This window comes from Siphateles boraxobius, unplaced genomic scaffold (genome assembly GCF_051911475.1).
Source record: "Siphateles boraxobius isolate OS27281-9 unplaced genomic scaffold, OSU_SipBor_1 8, whole genome shotgun sequence".
Lineage (NCBI taxonomy): Eukaryota > Metazoa > Chordata > Actinopteri > Cypriniformes > Leuciscidae > Siphateles > Siphateles boraxobius.
In genome coordinates, this window is record NW_027509208.1 from 16,873,931 (window position 1) to 16,890,051 (window position 16,121).

The following is a 16,121-nucleotide window of genomic DNA, read 5'->3' on the forward strand; positions in this document are numbered from 1 at the left end:
TTGCAATGCGGAGGACATACCTGTGTTAGGGTGACGCGTGGGGTGGCGTGGTCCAACGTGAAGGAGAGCACTTGACGTCCTGACACGTAGTGGGAGGTACCACTGCCTGTTTTGTTAATATTATAGGGTCTGTATGCTCCTGAGGAAGACCGAAAGTGTCCTCGGGGATGCAAGCGGCAGGTATCAAACGCGTCGGAGTGAAGGGGAGAAAGCTGAACGCGTCTCCTTCCTCCTGCGCCAGACGGTTTGAACGATGTTGAGTAGGAACTGCACTTCGAAACACGCTGGGTGGCGAAAGTGACAGGTTTAGACAAGGAGAGCAAGTGAGAGGTGGGCAGAAACGCTTGCGCGGTCTGTCCCAACCCCGTAAATCGGGGGAAGCTCTCCTTTTTCTGACCTGCGTGTCAGGAACGATTCGAGGAGGCTGGAGCGAAGGGTTTGTTAGACCGCTTCAGCTCAAGACGCTTATGAGGTCGCTGGCGGGGAAACAAGCGGCCGTGGGCTCCCCAAACCGTAGCAGGTGGGTGATGAGCCAAGTCACTTCTCCTAGCGGTGAAATCCGTCCGATGAGAAGGACGTTCTCTGGGTTGATATGGGGAGGGGTTAGAGGAATCTCTAACACTCCTGGGCATAAACTGCCTGAGGACAGCTGACTGGGATTTCGCGGCCCGAAACTTGTCAACCACAGTGTTGACCGCTTCCCCGAACAGTCCAGACTGAGAAACTCGGGCGTCCAAGAGGAAAACCTTCTCTTTGTCGCGGATCTCTGTGAGATTGAGCCATAGGTGGCACTCTGCAGCAACCGCCCCCGCCAAAGAACGACCTATAGCGCGTGCGGTGTGCTTGGTGGCTCTTAAGGCCAGATCCTTAGGCCTTATGAAGCTCTTTGACAGCTTCCGGTGTAATTCCATCTCCCTCGTCCATCTCCTTCAAGACGTCCGCCTGGTAGGCTTGGAGGATGGCCATAGTATGTAGGGCCATGCCTGCCTGACCAGCTGCCATTTAGGACTTTCCGATAAGTGTGGAAGTAGTCCTGCACGGTTTAGAAGGAAGGAGGGGCCGAGATTTCCATGACGGAGCGTATGACGGAGAAAAGTGAGTGGCCAACGTGTCCTCAACCCCTGGAATTTTGGAATAGCCCTGCTCCACAGAACCAACAAGGTTGGTGAAGTCAGCAGCTGCCGTGTTTGTTAGACGCGCGGAAAAAGGCTGTTTCCAGGATCTGGAGATCTCGTGATGCAGATCACTGAAAAAGGGCAGCTTTCTCCGCTCAGGCCTAGAATTAGGGCCACTTAAAAATCTCTCGTCGAGTTTAGACGATTGTGACTCGCGGGGCTCGTCGGGCCAGTTGACAGAGAGCTTCTTCGATAAGCTCCGTGTAGGCCGCAGTAGGCCGCTACTCCTGGCCGCTAGGTGGGAGACCGTCAGTAGCTAAATCAGGACCGAAATCCTCGGGGTCGGACGCTGCAGGGTAAATCACATCTTCCAGCCCGAAAGAAACCGACTCGCGCGCTCTCGGGCTGGGGCATAAATAATCATGCACAAACTCGACTGGCCGAACACCGCGTGCGAGCTCGGGAGAGGGAGGGAGAGAAAGCGCCTGGCCCGTCTGCTCATACTCCGTATCCTCGAGCTCTACATCCGAACCCCAGGTCGCGGATTCCATCGAGGCCTCAGCAGCCTCGGGAGCGCGACGGGGGGAAACGAATGACTCCTTCTCAAAAACCGCGAGCCGAGAGTTTTGAGAAACAGGTAATCATAAAATTTGAATTTAGACAAGCCTAAAACACCCTTGCACGCATGCGAAATATAACCCATATAACCCATACATTTCACACACTTACTATGAGGGTCGTCGTTCGCAATAAAGCGAACGCATGGCGGCGGGCAAAACGACGAAACTCCATGGCACTTCACCACAAGAAGAACTGAGTTCCACTATTCGCAGTCACTGAAGTGCAAATGAAGAATGCTGATGTTATAATCCGAATTTTTGGGCCAGAAAAACCGAGACCGAAGGGCTTAAGAAGGCCGTTTCGTGAAGGCAGAGAAATCTGAGGAGCAGATGGCGCGCGTGTGCTAATCTAATATGATGACGCAAGAGCGTCGGGGCGGCGCCCGCGCCATCAGCCAATGAATTGCCGTGATTCTATGAGGGCTTCAGACAATCGGCACACCCAGAGGGCGTTTCCACTGCGTCTTAAGCTACGCAGCGTTGAGTGAACCTATGAAAGAGAACGCACACTGTTTCAATATAAGGTAGTGTATGCGTTAACATGAGCTAGTGTGATGAAAATAAAGCCTTAGCTAATTATCCAACCTTTTTTATATCCAGTCCTGAAATACCCAAATAAAATGGTTATGCACTTTGTGCATTATATGTTTACATGGAACTAAAATGGACATTCTGAAAACACTTTAGGAATGAATTAATTTAAATATGAAATGCACATTTCCCTACAGGATTCCATTGTAAGTGCATTGCTGTAAACATATTTAATGCTTGTTTTTACAAACAATTTGAAAACAAACAAAAAAATGTGGCAATTGACAGCATGCCTCATATGTTGATGGATCTTAACTTGTTTGGACCAGGAATATTCCATTAAGAAGCACATTTTACTTTGTACAAAAACGTGATTTTTAGTAGAAGAAAAAACTTAAACTTATGCGTCATTGGGATGCAAGCAGATTTTACAGAAACTTACAAATGAGATTGTACAAATCGCAATCAATTCGCCAAAATGTAATACGGTTATGAATTGCCATGAGTGTGTGTTGTGATCAACATTTATGAAGAGAACAAATACAGGTAACAGATGATTGACTAAAACATTTGAAATTATTCAAACTCAGTGGCTCAAGCCCATTTAAGAGTAACATGACTCGTGACTATATGCACTGTCGGATCCTGAGTTCAGAACCAGATTTAGAAAAGAAATTTGATTAGCATCACCGTTTTAACAGTCATTGTAAATTGTGTAATTGCTGTAAGGTTCCCAAATCTACCCTCACTTAATACTCCCTATCTTTCTTTCTTTCCTGGCTGTGTAACTTTATTGTTCTAGGTTTTATTTCACATCTCTAACTGGATTAAATAGTCTCCTGGTAGTGGTGTAAACCTCAAAATGTCCAGTGTTCCATTCCTGCTGTCAGCATCACAGACACTTCCAGGAATCTCGGCTTGTAAATCGCCCCATGGCCTGTCTGTGTCCACCTGAGTCATATGAGCTGCACATCAACCCATCATCTAATGTATTCCCTCTCTAAAAGCTCCAAGACTAGGTCAAACCAGTCTGGTGAATCCACGCTGCTTCCCTTTTGTCTGTTTATTTGAGTTTGCAGGCTCTTTTGTTTGGCAGGCGTGATAAGTAGGGGTTTACAACATGATATGAAGAACTCAAAGAACTGGATGAAGTGTTAAATCGTTCTTTACAGAGTGACAGAACAAAAGTTCTTTTACTGTATTACATGGTATGTGGAATGTGAAAACCCTTCACAGTTTGATTCCTCCTGTAAATTATGTAATCGGATTTTTATGGTGACTTCAGTATTCACGAATGCTATCAAAAAGTGATGCCTCCAATGCCCAATCATAAAAAAATATATAAGTGTTAGAACATTCACTGTGGCATTCAAAGTAAAACATGTCATTATCTTGGATTCGATAATCACTCAGGCTAATTTTGTTATGGTTTCGTCATTTCATTCTTCTCGCAGGCTCCTCAGAAAAAAAGTGTGTGTTGGATGGATGAATATTTATCCATTTGATGCCTTTAAAAATATTGCTGCTGTTCTGATGGTCTAGGCAAGGAAATTTCTCATCTGTCCCTACTGTATATGTGTTCAGAGCTTTTGGATTTATTTAGTTAAAGAGAGCACATAGAGGTCACAATGCATGAGTATTATCGGATTATACCATCATCATGCAAGACAACAGATCAACGACTTGAATATATTGTCATGTAAGTGAATTCACAAGTTCACACTTGTATATAATCAGATAGAGTAAAGCTTGTACATTATGTGTGTACATTACGTACATTCAATATTGTTTTTATATAAATAAAAAGGTAGCATTTCTTTTTTTGCCCTGTGCATAGTAAAAAAAGAAGATAGATTTAATGTACCCTTGCTAAATAAAAGTATTATTTCTTAAAAAAAAAAAAATCTTACTGACCCTAAACCATTGAGGGGTAATGTTTAGGCTGCATCTGAAATCATCTTGGTTACATATGGTAACCCTCGTTCCCTGAAGGAGAGAATGGAGTCGTATGTTGTGCCTGACAAATAGGAATCTCGCTAGAGAGGCCAATCTACTTCGAGTGAAACAAAACAAGCCAATTGGCGTATTGGCATAACAGCATATTGGCGTGCAATCATTTGCATCAGCTGTTCAGCCACGCAGCGCGGTATGTAATGAGCAGCAGGTGCGATGCACTTCAGTTTTTTGCTGAGGAACCGAGTCTGTGAGCTGCCTGCCCCCGCGGGCCACAGCAGATGTGGCGATGGGATGAAAAGGAATCCCTACCAAAGTGCCAGAGCTGCTGACCCCATCTAGCACCATGTGCAAGCCGCTTGCCCCTTTTCTCCTGGAAGGACGATAGGAGAGGGCTTACACAGAGTGTATCTGTAACTGTTGTTCCGTTATAACCCATACAGTGAGATAATTGGATAACACTGGGAAGCGTGCCCTTTCTGTTAGGAAGCAAAACGCTGCGGAACCCACATTCTTCACAGAAGGAGTTATGTGGAGATATACATATGGACTAACCCGAAGGTTGTACTGCATATGAAATACTGGGTGACTTAGCCCAAGGGAAAGACTCCGGCTTCCATTTAGGAGCAGCTGTGGAAGAATACACATATGGGATCCCCACAGGGTCACACATATAGGACCCAGCCTAGACCCGGTTCTCAAAGATTCAACAGATAAAGGCCTGGCGCCAGACGCTCCGCCACGTCCGGGCCTAGGGTGTTGGAGGACTCAACAGGTTTTTCACACTGGAATAATAAGGGTGCACATTAGGGTGCAGCAAGCCGACAGAGCCAGGCCTCTCAGTCCTTCTACTCGTTTAGGGTGAGAACATGGGAGGAGAACGGCTCTTCACGTAGGATATAATATCTAACAAACGAGTTAGGTGTCGCCCAGACCGCAGCTCTACAGATATATGTTAGCGTGGAGTCACATGCCAGCGCATGCGAGCATGCAACCTGAGCGGGCAGGGCACGCATTGTGCTTGATAAGCCAAGGTGATGGCATCCACTATCCAGTGGATCCAGTATCCAGATTAAGAATCACACGAGAACTTCGAGAGAACTGGTCGAGAACTGGTCGAGGACTTCGCCCAGCAGTTCTTAAGTACAGAAGCAGACTGACGCGATTAAGCATTTCCTGCCGCGGCGGTCAGCTGCTGCCTCCACCCAACCGCCCGCGGCTTCTCAGTCTACTCATCGCAGAGGGTGTCCTCCTGCGACTGACCTCGCTCCTGCGCTGCAGCAGCAGCCTCCACCTAAGCGGCGCAGAGGAGCCAGTCGCAGGCAGGCCACACCGCTTGTCCCGGCCCCCACCCAGAGGGGCGTCAAAGCCAAAGGTAAGCGGCCCTAGGACGGGCAAACCGAAGATTGATGGGACTGCTCTTCAGGAGATGGTGACCGCACCACACCCTTCCCCCGGAAGAGGGTCGGGTGGACAATCTTGTGTTGCCGGTGTTGTTTGTGTTCCGCCGCTGGCGTCAAAATCAGCGGTACCTACATTTTCAATAAAAGAGCAGTTTCTTCATTATCTGGGTCCGAAGAGCCCAGACAGCAGTGGGAGGAGATAATCCTCACCACTCTCATCCGCCTCTTCTATCGCCAGCGGGCAGTAGCGTGCAGTTCGAGAACGCAACAAAGCCTCCTTTTGCGCCTCCTGCCCCTTGGAACCAGGTAAGTGTTGTACAGCACACTCAGACCCCACTACGGGCCGGCTCCCAGAGAGAGCCTCTCGAGCTGCGTCCCTGCGTTCCACCTCGCTGCGTCCCTGTGGGTACGCCTTCGGTCCCTTTGGTCCCACTTGTTCAGCCTCTGCGATCCTGGTTAGCGCTCCCCAGTCAGTCTCGCTGGCTCAAACCATTCGAACCATCGGGCTTGGCTATGCGCTTCAGTTCACCCGGCGTTCCCCAAGTTTCGGGCCATCCACTCCACTACAGTGAGAGCAGCCGATGTCCATGTCTTGCGAGTGAAGATCGCAGTCCTACTGGCGAAGGACGTGATAGAGCCGGTCCCTCCAGCCGATATGAGTTCAGGTACTACAGCCCCTACTTCACTGTACCCAAGAAAAGCAGTGGGTTACGAGCAATCTTGGACCTGCGAGTTTTGAATCGTAGCCTTCAGACGCTACAGTTAAAAATGCTCACTCAGAAATGCATTTTTGAATGAATCCGTCCCTGAGATTGGTTTGCAGCGATCGACCTGCAGGACACGTACTATCATGCCTCAATTCTTCCTCAACACAGGCCGTTTCTGTGCAAGGGTCGAGCATATCAGTACAAGGTCCTGCCCTTCGGGATGTCCCTGTCTCCCCGTGTCTTAATGAAAGTCCCGGAGGGGGCCCTTGTTCCCATGAGAGAAAAGGGCATTCGCAACCTCAACTATATCGACGACTGACTCATACTAGCACACTCTCAAGATCAGTTATGCGAACACAGGAACCTTGTGCTCAGGCACCTCTGCCAGTTGGGTTTTCAGGTCAACTGGGAAAAGTCTCTTTTCTCGTTACGGAGTTGGATTCAGTCGTACAGAGGATCGCACTCAGTCGGTGCTGAACTGCTTGAACCCGTTCAAAGGCAGGACGGCGGTCCCACTGAAATGTTTTCAGAGGCTCCTGGGGCATATGGCAGAGGCAGCAGTGGTAACTCCGCTCGGGCTGCTCCATATGAGACTGCTTCAGCACTGGCTTCATGGCCCAAATGCATTGGCACATCAACTGCCTTGAGTTGCTAGCAGTACGTCTCGCTCTGAGACGCTTAAAGAGGCCGCTACAGGGCAGGGACGTGCTGGTCCATTCGGACAACACTGCGACCGTTGCGTACATCAACCGACAAGGTGGTCTACGCTCCCGTCGCATGTCGCAACTGACCCGCCATCTCCTCCTCTGGAGTCAGAAGCATCTGAAGTCGCTTAGGGCCATGTATGTCCCCGGTGTGCTCAACCGTGTGGCCAATGTGCTATCACAAGCTGTGCTCCCTAGAGAATGGCAAATCCACCGCCTGGAGGAGGCAGACCCAGCCCTGGCTTTACTCTGTCCTGTCCGCGCTCTGCGTCTGTTGGTGGACAGAACTCAAAGTCTAAGGACCTCAGACCATTTATATGATGGAGACTTTACTATCCCATGAGGCCACGGGAGAGGATTTATGAATGGCAGTGAAGCGACGTAGCTGATGCTGGTAGGTCACATGATAATGACAACATGGCGAATGTAGTACTTCCATTCATACTACTCACATTCAAAGTATAGAAAACGTACATTTCAGTAATCGCAAAGTAATTACTGTTCAAAATAAGTAAATGAGAGTATGCGATTTCAGACACAGCGTTAGTGTATTGGAACAGGGTTATTGGACTAAGCTGGTCATTAGCTGGTAGATCTTCATGGACCAGCAACCAACTAGATAAAGTTGCATGTCAGCTTAAGGTCGACCAGATAATGAAAAAGCTTGGATTGGATAATGACTAGATAATGATCTGTTTAAACTTCTCTAGAAACCAACTAGCCTACCATGTATCTAAAATATAACTATTAGCTTAAGCTTAGTATGAAATCATAAATACTGTACTTTGTGTGAATCCACACAAAGCTATTAACTGTAGTAACTGTCCATTGTTGGTGGTAAGACGCACTCATAATCATAAGTAATAATGATTATTTCAATCAGATATAATTTAAAGGGCTGTGTATATGGTTTTGCCAAATTATTTGACATTTCTTAGTCAGAACATCCTGTTTCTTCTTTCCATCTCATTTCCTCTCTTGTGTTCTTACTCCTACGGTTCATTAGAAAACATAAAAACCTAATTTTTGTCTCTGGAGGTTGTCTAGTCAGTCTTTCCATTCTACAGCATCCCGTCTACACAGAACCGCTCTGTCTTGTCAGAAACAGAGAGCACAAATAGGGTGTGATAGAGATGATACAAGCCACACATTATACAGGCTTAAGTGCCTGACCTCTGAACTACAGCCGTGTGGGTACTCAAGGGCCATAGCCAAATGAGGACAGGAAGAAGGGAGTAAGTAGGATGAGAGGGGAGAGATAGAGGATGCTTTGTTCACTCCAACAAAAGTTGCTTTCTTTTACAATTCAATTTAGTCTTGTCTCACTTGACCCTTCTAGAAATAAGGCTATTTTGAGCTACATCCTGGAAAACACACTGTCATCTCTGTACCAAAACCTCAGGAGACCCTTTACTTGGGTAATGATTATCAATCACATCTTTCTGCTGCAATGCTCATTCACAGAAAATTATTTGTGTGTGTCCCCACTACGATAGATAGATAGATAGATAGATAGATAGATAGATAGATAGATAGATAGATAGATAGATAGATAGACAGACAGACAGACAGACAGACATGATGTCATCCCCATGTCACTCCCATCTTGGATGACATGGGGGTGAGTAATTTATCAGGAAATTTTAATTCTGGAATAAACTAAATCTTTAAAGTCCCCTGTGGTGAAAATCAAGTTTTTAATGTTGTTTTCACTGTAAGTCTACGGTATGTGGTGCTTTCAATATGCTTTAAGACAAACCATGTGCAAATTCAAGTCAACACCATTGGTGACTATTTTCTCCTAAAAATGCAGTGATTTAAAGACTGTCTCAAAAACGTGTGTATAGTGGGTGAATTATGTATATGATGTATATTACGATGTTATGATGAATTATATGTCTTTTGTTTAGGAGTTGGCTAGTTATAACTACTCCCCAAGGTTAACCAGCTTTTTTGATGATTTACTAATTGCTAGTTTAAGAATGCTTGTGTACAAAGGATGTGCATCCTGAAGAAGGCTTTGTAGCCAAAACGCATTGATCAACTTTTTTAGTGTTTTATTGAATCAGCCCGGCATATTGAAGGCTTTTTAGTTTAACCATGGGAGTGCCATGGAAAAGTCTATTTCATCATCTGATATTTGCCTCTCTTTTTTCCATTGAGCACTAGTGGCTACATATTTATACCCCTTTAACACCAAGATACTTAGTTTTGGAAGAATTTCATAAAGATACTATGAAATTACTATGATCTGGGAATAAGCGATATAACATGATGGAACATTTGAATAAAGGTTTTGTGCATTTGAAAAGTTAAGCAACATATTCCACAGTCCAAGACTTTCGCCTGAAGGAAAGTGAATCAAAATGAATCATTCGCTCAGAGATTCCCATGCCTCTTACTTCACATTCAGAATTCCAAAGTGATGACATGCACAAAAGCTCAGTCTGTTAGAAAACAGAACGATTTGACACGCTGTTGCTCAGTTTGATTCGGCTGTGACAGGAAGCATTACTCAGAGAAATTACATGACTCTATCTGTCATCATGACTTCCTATTCTTCAGCAAGTGCTAACAGATATAAGGCATGAGTCTTAAAAAAAAACACCTTTATTTTCTTTTCTTTTTTTTCCTTTTTTTTTTACAAATTACGCATTTTGATCAGAACGCTAAATCAAGGTCAGCAGTGGCAAATTGAAATTATCATCTGCATCCCATCAGTGTCCAAATAAAAAAATCCATCCTATGGTACATGAATGTGATAATAATTCAGTGATAATAATAAAAGGTGTTATCAACTGACACCCCTGTACCATGATTCTGCCGAAGTAAAAGAGCAAGATTACCTTTATAATATTTCAAACCCAAAACTAACTGCACAAGTTCTGACTTGCATCGGCAAATCAAATCATTCAGTGTTAGTACCAATAAAACAAGCTTAAACATTTATACATTACACAACAGCATTTGTATGACTGTTTCTTCATTTTTGCTTCTTTCAGCACCGTTATGTCCCAGGTGTAACGATCACCAGCTGGAGTGCCCTCCAGAGCCACCAGAGGGCGCTCCACAATAGACTATGATCACTTCCTCACAAACTACATTTCCCATACTCACTGCCTGGACTCATCATCACTGATCACATTCACCTGTACCTCTTTGTCACTGATTGTATTCACCTGTGTCTTGTCATCCTGCTAGTCTCAGTCTATTTATACCAGGTTCATTCATTCACTCACCGCGAAGTCTTGTTGTACTGTGTGTCTGCATTTCCGAGCGTTTTCCCGTGTTTGTTTTTCTGGTTTTGACTTTGGATTGCTCTTGGACTCTGATTCTCTCTGCCTGCCTCGACCCTTTGCTTGTATCTGGTTTGTCTCTGCCTTGTCTCCGTTGCCCTGTTTTGCTGTTGTTGATCCCTGCCTGTTTGACTATTCTATAATAAAGCTGCATTTGGATCTTCACCTCCAAGTCTCGGAGCAGTTTATAACACCAGGGCTTGATTATTAGTAAAACTAACAAATTATATTTGTGTTATATGAAGGTCACATTTGGTCTTATTCTATAACCACACTTTCAATTAAAAAAATATAACAATTCTTTATTAAAAAAAATCATTACATTATTATATTTTTTATATTATATATAGTAAATAATAATATATATATATATATATAACTGCGTCAACTACGACACTTTGGGGAACGCGCTTAGTGTAACGCATCTGAAGTATGAATGACACTAATCCAATCCTGATTGGTGCTGCATCATGAGGTAATATGTTAGGGCATACATGGAAGCTACAAAGGGATGCAGGCACACAACAGAGTTAGCTTTTTGCTCTTCAGCAAGCGCTCTGTGTCAAACTTTCTGTCCTATTTGGTGTTGTTTGTCCCATAAGAATTGTCTCAAATAAAGGTCTATATTGCAAAATAGAATATAGTGGCTCGGATCTCGCGTATGCCGAGGCAACGCGTAGATTACGGGTCTACACTGCAGGACTCCCAAGTTTTGAAGACAGGCAAGAGTGACAACCCCTCGGAGAAGCTCGGAGCTCCAGTGGTTTCCTCGGTGGGTGAACGAAACTTTCGGAAGATGTTGTAGCAGAATCACGTGAACAATTCCAGGATATGTTTTTTTTTTTCATTGGTTGTTGCGTTAAATCTTACAATTGTGATACCAGATACAATTGTGCTATTTTCTAATTGGCTATTGTGTAGCCAATTTCTTTTTTTTTCGAATGGCTGATAAGTGCCAGGTTCAACTAAGAACTCCAGGGGAGACACTTGATTCCTGCCGGGTCCATAGTGAGAGCGGCGCGGCCAGATAAATTTTGGGCGCTACGGCATATTAAATATATTATAAATAGTTGTTTCCGCATGAGAAATACAATGTGTGACCGAAATGAGTGACTGTCACGCTCAATGCATGGCACTTGAGAGCCCTGACTCTGCAATAAAGATTCTGTGGCTGGGATCTCACGTTTGCCGAGGCAGCGCATAGGTTAAATATCTGCATTGCAGTATAGAATCTATAGTGGGTTGGATCTTGTGTTTGCCGAGGCAGCGCGTAGATTACGGGTCTACTCTGCGATAAAGATTCTATGGCTAGGATCTCGCGTTGTCGAGGCAGCGCGTAGATTAAAGGTCTGCATTGCAATACAGAATCTATAGTGGCTCGGATCTCGTGTTTGCCGAGGCAGCGCATAGATTACGGGTCTGCGATAAAGGGGACACACGTGATCTGTGAAATAATACTGTTTGGGTGCGAGGTATTCACAGTCAGCTCCTGAGCTGTTCATTGAGAAATATCTCGACGCATATATCCGTGCGCTGTCGGATGTTTCAGCCTCGCACCTGTTGACTTTCTTCTTGAGGGATGAAAGTCAAATATATTGTAATGACTTGAATGTCGCGTTCCCAAGGCAGCGTGTAGATTACGAGACCGTATCACACATATTAAAACAGTATTGTTTGGTGATTATGGCTACATTTAATTTTAAGAAATAAAAATTATGAAATAATTTCTGACTTTATGAAGTTAGATATTTTAATTCAGCCTACCATTCAGACCGTGTTTCACTTATACAGTGTTTATGGCTGCATTTAATTCTGAGGAATTAAAATGATGAGCAGAGAACGCACGCTGTTGTGTCTGCCCTAGGGGCTTGCGGTCATGCAGTGTTCCTTCTGCACATCGACAAAACGAGACGAAAATAGCAGGGAAAATACCCCCCCCCCCCCCATGGAGTAATGAGTGTGAATCGCTCCTCCGCGGAGCCCTTAGGAAATCAATGTTTGTATCCAGCGTCAAGTGCGCTTCGGGACACATCGGGTTTCAGCGAATGCGTGCTGCAGTGTCCGCCCCAAAGGCTTGCAGCCAGGCAGTGTTCGTGTCCGCCCATCGGAAACTGTTTTCGATTATTCCCTGCCGGTCCTCCGCTTCAGGGTGTCGAGAACGAAACCGAAAGAGCCTCCCCTCTGGGGAGCCCTCAGGAAGTCGATCTCTGTATCCCGCCGTTAAGTGCGCTTCGGGACACATCGGTTTCCAGTGAACGCACGCTGCTCTGTCTGCCCCACAGGCTTGTGGCCAGGCAGCGCTCACGTCCGCACATTGAGAATCATTTCGACCAAACCCTGCCGGAGAGCCACTTCAGGGGATTGAGAACGAATCTCGAATAATACCCGAAATCAGTCTTGAGAGACTGGTTCCCTTAGTAGAATATTTCAAAGCATGGCAAGACCTGCCAAATATTTCTCCTTGGGTCCTGCGCACAATAGAGAAGGGTCAAAGGCTGCAGTTCGATTTCACCTACCAGATTTACACAGGTTGGTGTGGACTGCAGTCGACCCAGTGCAGGGTCGGGTATTGGAACAGGAAGTAAACTCCCTGCTGGTAAAGGAGGCCATAGAGCATGTTCCTCCCCCAGACAGGGAGTCCGGTTTCTACAGCCGCTACTTCATAGCGTTCCAATATTGAGTTCTTCTGTTCAGCTTAGCCTCTCCCCTCGCACGTTTACCAAATGCATGGATGCAGCTCTAGTAAAAATAGTATGGCCCAGTCACAAGAGCTGGCAGTTCGGCATTGAAATGTCGTCCTTGCCCACATCCAGAGCTTGGGGTTGAGATTAAACACGAAAAAAACGCATGTTGGCACCAGTCCAAACAACCACGTTCCTGGGAGTGGTGTGGGACTCGGTCACGATGCGGGCACAATTGTCTCCTGCATGGATCGAGTCCATCCTGGCCACGATTACCAGTATAAAGCTAGGCAAAGCTATTACTGTAAAACATTTTCAGACAATGGTAGGGCTCATGGCAGCAGCGTCCAACGTCATTCCATTCGGTCTGCAGCACATGAGGGCCCTGCAGTGGTAGTTGAAAACCAAGGGGTTTCCCCGAGGGGGAACCCATTCCACCTGATCAGGGTTACGCGCAGATGCCTTCTTTCCCTATCTATGTGGAAAAAAGCTTGGTTTCTGTTCCAAGGCCCCATGCTGGGAGCGTCATGTCGCCGGAAAGCCACTTCGACAGACACTTCCCTCACGGGCTGGGGAGTGGTCATGGATGGTAGGGCTCTGAGGAGCTTCCTCCCAGACCTCAGGGGTCACCACGCAGACAATGTGTCGGTGGTCTCCTACTTGATTCATCAGGGGGTTCTGAGATTGCGCCCTCTATTCAGATTGGCGCATCAGATCTTCCTGTGGTCAATGCACGTCCCAGTGACCAGAATCAGAGAGCAGACATCCTGTCGGGGCAGGGGCTGAGGCACAGGGAATGGAGACTTCACACCGAGGTGGTGAAGTCGATAAATGAGATGTTCGGCTCAGTGGAAGTGGATTTGTTCGCGTCTCGAGGGACGTCCCACTGTGGTTTTCTCTCACCCAGCCAGCCCCATTGGGGTTGGATACCATGGTACAGATGTGGCCGAGGCTACACCTGTACGCTTTTCCCCCGATTGCTCTGCTCCCGGGAGTTCTGGAGAGGGTCCGTCGAGACGGGATCAGCCTACTTCTAGTTGCCCCGTATCGGCCGGTTTTCAGACATCATAGCACTCCTGGCAGGCCAACCTTCCACAAGCCGGGGGCTCAATGTTCACCCCTCGACCGACCTGTGGAAACTTTGGGCCTGGCCCCTGAGGGGGCTCAGTACCTAGAGGCTGGCCTGTCGACTGGAGTGGTTGAGATCATACTCAGTTCCAGAGCTCCTTCCACGAGGAGATTGTACGGCCTAAAGTGGAATGTGTTTCCTACTTGGTGTAGAGAGCATGAGGTGGACCCAGTTAACTGCCTTGTTGGCTTCAGTGTTGGAGCTCCTCCACGATCGCCTCTCGGCTGGTCTTACCCCGTCCACACTCAAGGTGTACGTGGATGCCATTGCGGCTTTCCACGCTCCTCTGGGTGATGGGCCTCTGAGGAGACATCAGCTGGCCGTACATTTCCTCTGTGGGGCTCGGAGGATGAGACCTGCGGCTCGTAACAGAGTTCCACATGGGACCTGGCAGTGGGTTTTGAAGGGCTGGTCGAAATCCCCTTTGAAACTCTGGAGTCGACTGAGGCCAAGAACATTTCCCTCAATGTATCTTTTTTATTAGCCATTCATTCTCTGAGGAGGGTAGGAGACCTTCAGATGCTCTCTATATCGAGTTCCCTCGAAAGGGAACGTCTCGGGTTCCGACTGTAACCCTTGTTCCCTGAGAAGGGAACAAGACACTGCGTCCCTCCGCCTCGCCCTTCCCTGCCTTCTTCGCAGAAGCTAACTCTGTTGTGTGCCAGAGTCCCTTTGTAGCTTCTGTGTATGCCGTCACGTTACGTCATGACGCAGCACCAATCAGGATTGGATTAGTTTCATTCATACTTTAGATGCGTTACACTAAGGCCGTTCCCCAAAGTGTCGACGCAGTGTCTCGTTCCCTTCTCAGGGAACAAGGGTTACAGTCGTAACACGAGACGTTAAAATGACATTTTAGTAATTCAGATTTATTTCTGTCAAATATGTGTATATATTGTTATTAATAGCCGTGTTGTGTTCTTATAAATACTTATTGTGAGTAATAATACAGTTACTAACCTCTATAAATGCATCATTGATGGCTTTAAGTAAAGTAAAACCTAGGATGCAATTTTCCTAAAGCAAAAAAAGCAGTGAAAATGACACTGTAGTGGAAATATTCTGAAACTTACTCAGCTTAATAATCAGGGATTTTTTGTGGTTAATTAAATAGTAATCAAACGTGCCTGTTTTGGATGAATGCATTTAAATCGAATAGATCAGATTCTATAGTTTTTCAGCCATCACTTGCTAAATGATGCTAAGGATGTCACAGGCAGTAACCGGATCACCAGACCAATCGACTCTCCTTTACACTCCCCATGCTGAGCTTCTGTACCGCCTATCCAATGTCAGTGTCAAAGGTCATGACCCAGTCCCTGTGGCAACAGCAAGATTTACAGCAGCGCATCAGTTTCCTGTTTGCACAGAGGTCTGTGCCAGCCAAACCAAAACAGCCCCTGCTAGGAGCGATGGTTTAGACTTACCGGAGAATCTGTCTGCTAGACGGAGAGGCTCAGGTAAGATCATCATGCTATAGGACATACCGACCTCTGTTTTCATCCCTTTTTTCAGCCAAGAAAAGTATTATGATTATAGTGAGATTATAGAGAGCTGAGGAACTCGGATACGGCTACTGAAAACAAGAGCATGCTTTTCATTTCTACACCTTTTATATATATCATTTCATATATATATATATATATATATATATATATATATATATATATATATATATATATATATATATATATATATATATATATACACAGCAGCTATTTGGTTGCTAATTCACCTTTTTATGCTAAATCCTGTTTTGTACAGACAAAGTTCAATATTTTACAGGAGTGACAGCCGCAAATGTAGATCCATGCATTTTCTGTAAAGCTGCTTAGAAACTATATGTATTGTAAAAAGCGCTATACAAATAAATGTGAATTGAATTGAATTCTACAAACAAATTGACTACAGAAAAATTCAGGTTGCGACAACCGCATGAACAAAAATTCGATACCATTCTTCAATGTTAATAACATATTTAA